This window comes from Borostomias antarcticus (assembly GCF_949987555.1).
Source record: "Borostomias antarcticus genome assembly, chromosome: 16".
In the NCBI taxonomy this organism is placed as follows: Eukaryota; Metazoa; Chordata; class Actinopteri; order Stomiiformes; family Stomiidae; genus Borostomias; species Borostomias antarcticus.
The window spans coordinates 3,658,302-3,665,536 of NC_140249.1; positions in this window are offsets into that span (position 1 = coordinate 3,658,302).

The following is a 7,235-nucleotide window of genomic DNA, read 5'->3' on the forward strand; positions in this document are numbered from 1 at the left end:
GACTGCCCAGTATGGTATGACAGCACCATCTACCCTGTATTGAGGTCATTATGTTACACACATGTCACACATTTCACACATATGTTACACACAGGTCACACATTTACCATGGGCACAATTTCATATACAGTACCACCCAGCCACCAGAAGTTGCTGTGTGCACGTTTTGAATGGGCATTTTAATAGCATAAAGTAATAGTAACATAGTAGCATAAAGTGCCAACTTTGTCACGCCAATCAAATACTTTTGAATAAAACAGACTTGTCCTTATAACCCTTTGTGGAGACAATATCCAAGAGTACACATGTGCAATGGTGACTGAATCAGATCAAGAGTTCATGAGCATGCACTACTGTACATTAGCTTTAGCAATTAGTTTTGTGCCAAAATGGTCAAATCTCAAATGCGTGTAATTTCCTTGTTTTTTGATGAATCTGCAAATGCCTCGCCATGGTGCAGCATGGCAGTGCCCTCTTCATGCCTGGTCCATTTCAAGTCCCCAGGTCATTGTTGTAAAAATATATAAGCACTTGGATTTTTGGGACTTACTGTTTATGAGAAGAAACTTTTTGTACGTAGATTTTGCCAAACTTTCAACTAGCAGCAGAATCCATCATAGATAATGGCTTATTATATCATCAGACTTATTCAAGCATTTCCAGGAAAAATAATAATAATAGGAATACCATCAATTACAATAGGCTTCCTACGTTTGCGCAGAGCCCTAATAAGGTTCTGAGTTCAAAATCATATTTTACTGTTTAAATGCACAGCAATGACCTAACTTTGTTGCAGTCAATTACACTCCTGCGGTATGTGTGTTACTGAAATTGCAAAACACCATCAAATAATTTAGGTTTAGATTCATTTCAATTTAGCTAAATTCTGTGGAATTACTCTCTGACTGTTACGGCTCCCCGACCCTTGCCTCCACCTCGCCCCCACTCTGTCTCACATGGCCCAGTGCGGCTCCCCGGAGTTTCCAGTGTCCACCGCCGGGGCCGGGGCGCGCCCCTCTCTCCCCCTCGCCTGCCGAGGCGGCGGGTTCTGAACCTGGCGTTCCCAGCACCTCGGCGCACACGGCTGCAGTGAACGGGCTAACAGCACAGCTCTGCTGCGCACCTGTTCTCCCATCCTCACACCTGACCCCCATTCCTATAAGAACTCCTGCACTCCAGTCATGGCCAGATCTTACCATACACTCCTGTGCAGCCAGTCAACCTACATTTTTGCCGTTCGTTATTGTAGCCTAGTGCTTTTTCCCTTGTCTCGTGATTTCCGTACCAACACTGGACAGACCCTGCAGGCCTGCCTGCTGCAGCCCTCCAACCCACCATCACCATTCTTGTTTTTGACTCACCGTTTTATTATTAAACAGCCTGCTGGGACTTCTCCTGTCTCCTGAGTTGACAGGTGGTTCCAGATCAAACAGAACCCTAACACTGGCAGCATTTTCACATGACTGAGCTTGTGAATGGTCAAACATTATTAAAACCATCTTATGGTTCCTGGTTATCATAGTCATGTCAAAAACATTACAGTGGGATATTCCCTTATGGAAAAGTGAATGTCACAGTATAAAGCATCTTTCAATATAGTGTAAGTTGTAAAGGTTTATTTGATATAGCATTTCTCAAAGACAAAGTCACAAAGTGCTTCACAGAATTCAAAAACACACAGAGAACATCAGATAAAAGGACAATAAAGAGACAGGACATGAACACAAAAATACAGACACACACGGCTAGACAAACGCCGGTCTTTAGCCTTAAGTCTTTAGCTGCCTTTAGCCTTTAGTCTTTAGCTGCCTTTTAAATGGCTCGGTCTTGAGCCTTGTTCGGGGGACAACCAATAGGCCCTGATCAGACTTTGACAAAAGCAAAAAGGTGGACTTCCGCCCCCTGGGGATGACCGCCCTCACTAACTTTGGCAGATGGGGCTCACTCGACACAGAGCAAAGTGTCCGCCCTCCACTATGACAGCAGCCATCGATCGATACCTCACAACCAAAACTATAAAAATACACCCTACTGACAATCTCAGGCACTCAGGCAGAAATCATGCATCAGTGACAGAGTATCCATCACCTGGGAATTCTACAGAGCACGTGTTCAAAAAGAAATCAAGCGTGCCAAAAATATTTTATTTCCAAGTAAGGTGAAACAGCTTAAAGGAGTAGTAAAGGGAAATTCCATGTTTAGCCCTGTTTTAAGGTTACTTATATACCTTATATACAATGGTTCAGATCAAAACGTTGACAAAACTAGCACTTTTGAGAAAGTCTGATAATTGCTCTACCACTGTTTTGGTCATACAATGGATGTGGATGGGCATCTTGAAAAATCTTTCAAAAACATGTTAAACTCTTGATTTCAAAGACAAGAAACTCACCGAGGTATTAGTTGGCGTTCTGACATATAATTCACCATAAAGTAAGATTCTAGTTCATCTGGAAAGGCTTTTTTAAATATTTAGCATAGAACTATTTAGTCGCAGCACATACGTGTGTAAACTTCCGCAAACTAGGTAGCCTAGCAACATAAACAATAACAATAGCTACCGTAAGTAGTTCCACTTCCTGAATCCCATCTGCGGATTGATCTACACGTCTACAACGGTCGTGTCAATACAAGTCAATGGATTTCATAAAATGATCAATAAAACCCTACAGGATTCATACTTTGTGGCGAATTTGATGTCAGAACACCAACGGACACCAATTACCCCCTCGGTGAGCTTCTTGTCTTTGAAATCGAGAGTTTAACATGTTTTTGAAAGATTTTTCAAGGTGCCCATCCACATCCATTGTATGACCAAAACGGTGGTAGTGCACCATTCATTCATTCAAACCTTTATTTAAACTCGAAAGGACACTGAGGTGCGTGCACCTCATTTACAGCAATGCACACATCAAATAAACATCACATCTCACATCAAATAAAACAACTGCAACTTCAATCATCAAAGACAGAGATCATGTTTTTAAACTCTATGATTGAAGGGAGAAACCTCCATCTTCAACCGAGTCTGAATGTCATTCCAAGACTTTGGAGCAGCATACGAGAACGCTGTCCTGCCAAGCTCTGCGTTAGCTCGAGGGACCTTAAAAACAAGCCAGTCACTGGAACGAGTCCGATAGGAAGGAACGTTCCAGTCCAGTAGGGCAGCAATATAAGGGGGTAGTCTACCGATAACCGGCTTAAAGATATACAGATATGGGGGGGGGGGGGGGGAGTGCTAGCAGATGATTCCGTTTATCGGAAGATTTGTTGTGTGGATTGGGGGTGCTAGTAGAGATTTATTTAGTTTGCCAAGTGCATGCGCCGCCCCTGTCTGGATCCCATACAATCGGAGCCTTATCAGTCTTATCAGTATTCAGCTGGAGAACGTTATTGGCCATCCAGTCCTTAACTGCAGACAGACACTCATGCAATACTTTGAGTTTGTCAGTCCTGTCAGGTTTGAAAGAAAGGTAGACTTGAACTGGAGTAGAAAATCACCACAAACCGACGAAAGAGCTGCATGGCGGGCCAAAGTTCAGAGTTTCTGCGGATCAGAGCATTAATAACATTAGCGCATTAATAACATTAGAGCATTAATAACATTAGAGCATTAATAACATTAGCCAAGAGCTGTTAATCCTCTCATCAGACTGGCTGGGCAGAGAGGAGGGACCTCAGTACTGGGACCCTCCCAGTACCCTCCCACTCATCAGGGCAGAGGGGTTCTGAAACACAGCACACCTCTACAGTCGGAGGGCAACGTTGCCCCAGCACACTGCAGCTACAGAGGCCAAGGAACAGGAAGAGAGTTTGGAGGGAAAACCACAACCAGGGTTCTGGTCTCGACACATGGAGAACAAAAGAAAAGCGAGTGAAGCCCCACACATGAAAGAAGAGACACACAATTAAAGAGAGCGATGCTCCACTCCACAACAAGGCTCTGACAAGAATCTAAACAGGGCCGATCCCTGTGATAGGTCGACAGAGAAGAGGAGGGAGAATGGTGCACTTGGCGAGGACGGGAGACAACGCTTCACACTAACAGAGGGGGGAGCAGGGCAATACAGGACATCATATGCCTCTCTGACAGGAAGCTACACAAGCTCTTGCAGCCACACCAAGAGGAAGGGGGAACCGGAACAACTCTGACACTTAAGGGAAGCCCGGCTAGGAAGAACAATCAGATTCACAGCCCAGCTAGGAAGAACAATCAGACAGTCGAAACAGATGGTCGGCTGGGAAACTCCTCAGGCTTCAGCACACAACACAACTTCACAATCTGTCAATAAAGGAGGTGTTGGCTGACGTGGAGTACAGCGACCCCCAGCTCTCACGCACACCTCTTCGAGCACGGATAAAGCACATTGTCCCCAGTCCCGGGGACTGAGACGGGCTTCGCTGCGCAAGGGCTTGGCAGCCTGTGAGCCAGGCACCGAGGGGAGGTCCAGCAGGGTCTGCTGTGGGGCTAGCCCGGGGGGGAGAGTCTGGCCTGGGAGAGAGAGAGAGAAAGAGAGAGAGAGAGAGAGAGAGAGAGAGAGCCCAGGGTGTGAGGGGATAGTGGAGACTCAAGGCCGGGTTAGTGACGATGGGTCAGGACTGTCAGGTGTGACGCGCTGCTGACAGACGAGAGAGCAGAAGGTGGCTAACAGGATGAGGACAGGCGTCCACGTGGGCCCCAAGGGGATTACCGCCAGCGAGCAGAAGATAAAAAGATTATTCCCGAAACAGAACCTGCTTTTTTAACCTCGTCACCGTTGTCACACTGACAGTCTGCTGTCTGTCTGTCTGTCCCTCCACCTCTCTCGTCCCTCCATCTATTCAGGGATCGCTGCGCTGTGTGTGGGGATCAAACATCAACCAGAGAGTCCGTCTGCCAGGGGGGCTGACCTGTAGCAGAGACAGAGAGCCAGTCCGTCTGCCAGGGGGGCTGACCTGTAGCAGAGACAGAGAGCCAGTCCGTCTGCCAGGGGGGCTGACCTGTAGCAGAGACAGAGAGCCAGTCCGTCTGCCAGGGGGGCTGACCTGTAGCAGAGACAGAGAGCCAGTCCGTCTGCCAGGGGGGCTGACCTGTAGCAGAGACAGAGAGCCAGTCCGTCTGCCAGGGGGGCTGACCTGTAGCAGAGACAGAGAGCCAGTCCGTCTGCCAGGGGGGCTGACCTGTAGCAGAGACAGAGAGACAGTCCGTCTGCCAGGGGGGCTGACCTGTAGCAGAGACAGACACAGGAGAGACGCACATCCCCCTTTGGCTCCTGGAACCTGGAAAAAACGGTGTCACTCACTACGGACTTAGAAACACCTCTGCAACACCTCTGCTTCCCCTCGCTCTAGACTAGAGATGAAATAGAAGGCGCAGACCTTTCTTTTTTTTTCTTCTTCTCTGGGCAAATGACAAATGACAAATGAAAGCATTGGGCTGTGGAGTTCCATAAACAGGACCACCATGCCACTGAGAACTGGACTGCTCTTCCTGCTGCTTCTGTTGACCATACAAGCCAGTCAGATCAGAGGTAAGCCCTGTGCGCTCTGGGGGAACACGGTTTGCGGTTTTCCTGCGTTTGTTTGTTTGTTTGATTTATGTCCCTGCTCACTCGTGATACTCAAGGTGATACCGTTGCATGTTTGAGCACAACTAAGGCGAGTGGAGTTAGATTGAACGTCTCCAAAAAGAGAATTTGATGATGATGACAATGCTGAATTATCTAACTTCAATTGAATGAAAATAAGTCAGATGAGGTCATAATTTCTGAGATCAAAGCTGTTACCTGCTTAGTGCATACTGGCGCCGTACACAGAGATAAGTGTGATCCACTTGATTTAAACCATTAACTTAGGAACTACTAGACTGACAGCATAATGCTCTGTTGGATAGGGAGTAGGCTAAGTAGACCAAACCACCTGTTGGAATTGGAACTGCCCAATACTTACTTACAGTTAGACTTTAACACAGAAAGTAACTCTTCACCGTGCATCATAGTGGTCACAGACAAGGCAACATTATAGTGCACTGAGTAAGTAATTGCATCAAATAATGAACATTTTCTCAAATCGTTGTGCATTAGGCCTACCACTGAATGTTGTGTTGTGCCCAGCTCTGGCTGTGACTAAGCGCTAGGTTCATTACCGCAGAGGCAAACAAAGGCCGCCCTGTTCCCGGCAAAGCCGGACGCTAATCTTTTCTGGCTTGTAGCTCCGCTGTGAGGCCCTCCCCCCTGTGGCGCTCCGAGCTAGGGAGGGACCACCCCCCCCCTGTCGCAGGCCCTCATGTCTGCCCATGTGCAGAGCCAGGGCCAGGGGCCAGGGGCCACGGCACCGATCACTCCGGGGTTCCTCGGATTGTCTCCTTGGTTTGTTTTCCAGCTGGGAGGTATAATCGGATTGCGTGTCCAGGTTTTTATCTGTTAATGATCCGAATATTTGACGTTCAAACTCTGAGATCAAGAGATAGAGTTGGAATGTTTTGGATGCATGGTGGCGGGATGGGGGAGGGGTGATTTGATGTGGACTGATTAAACGGCTAGCCTCGAGACGGCGCAGACAATAGATCATCAAGCACACATTCCTAGCATGGCCAGCCCTTGGTGTCGGGCCAGATTGATGAAAACAATACTTATTATTATAGTAGTAATTAAGCAGATTTTCCCTTTCACACGTGAGCTTGTTCCCATCATGTGGTCAATGGCCTCTTCATTCTTGTCTGGACCAGTATCTGCTGCTACAGTTCATGGATGAATGGGCTACATGAATCCTCACGTCAACAACAAAAACTTCAGGACATCATTCAGAGTCACATAGTGGCCCTTCACTGCGTCTGTTATCCTCTTGATTCCTGTTTAGGGATGTAATGATCACCAGCATAATGATCAACCACAATAAAATCAGATTAAATTTACTGCGATAAAATTATCACTGAAGCCGTGTTTGATTTCTGCGCTTTGAAAAGCTCACTGTAAATACTGTCCAGCATCAATCAACATTAGCAACAGTCTCCAAGACGCATGATGTTAACGTTAATACAAAGAAAACGTTTATAGTTCTAGTTTATAGTTTATAAAAATGTTATTTGTGGTTTTCAATATAAAACTTGAAATGATTTCCATGTGTATCAATACTTTTAACAATACCACGATAATACAGCCGTGATAATTTGAGTCACTTTAATCGTGATATGACATTTTTGTACCGTTACATCTTTATTCCTGTTACCATTCGTTGTCCTAAAAGAAGACTTCCTG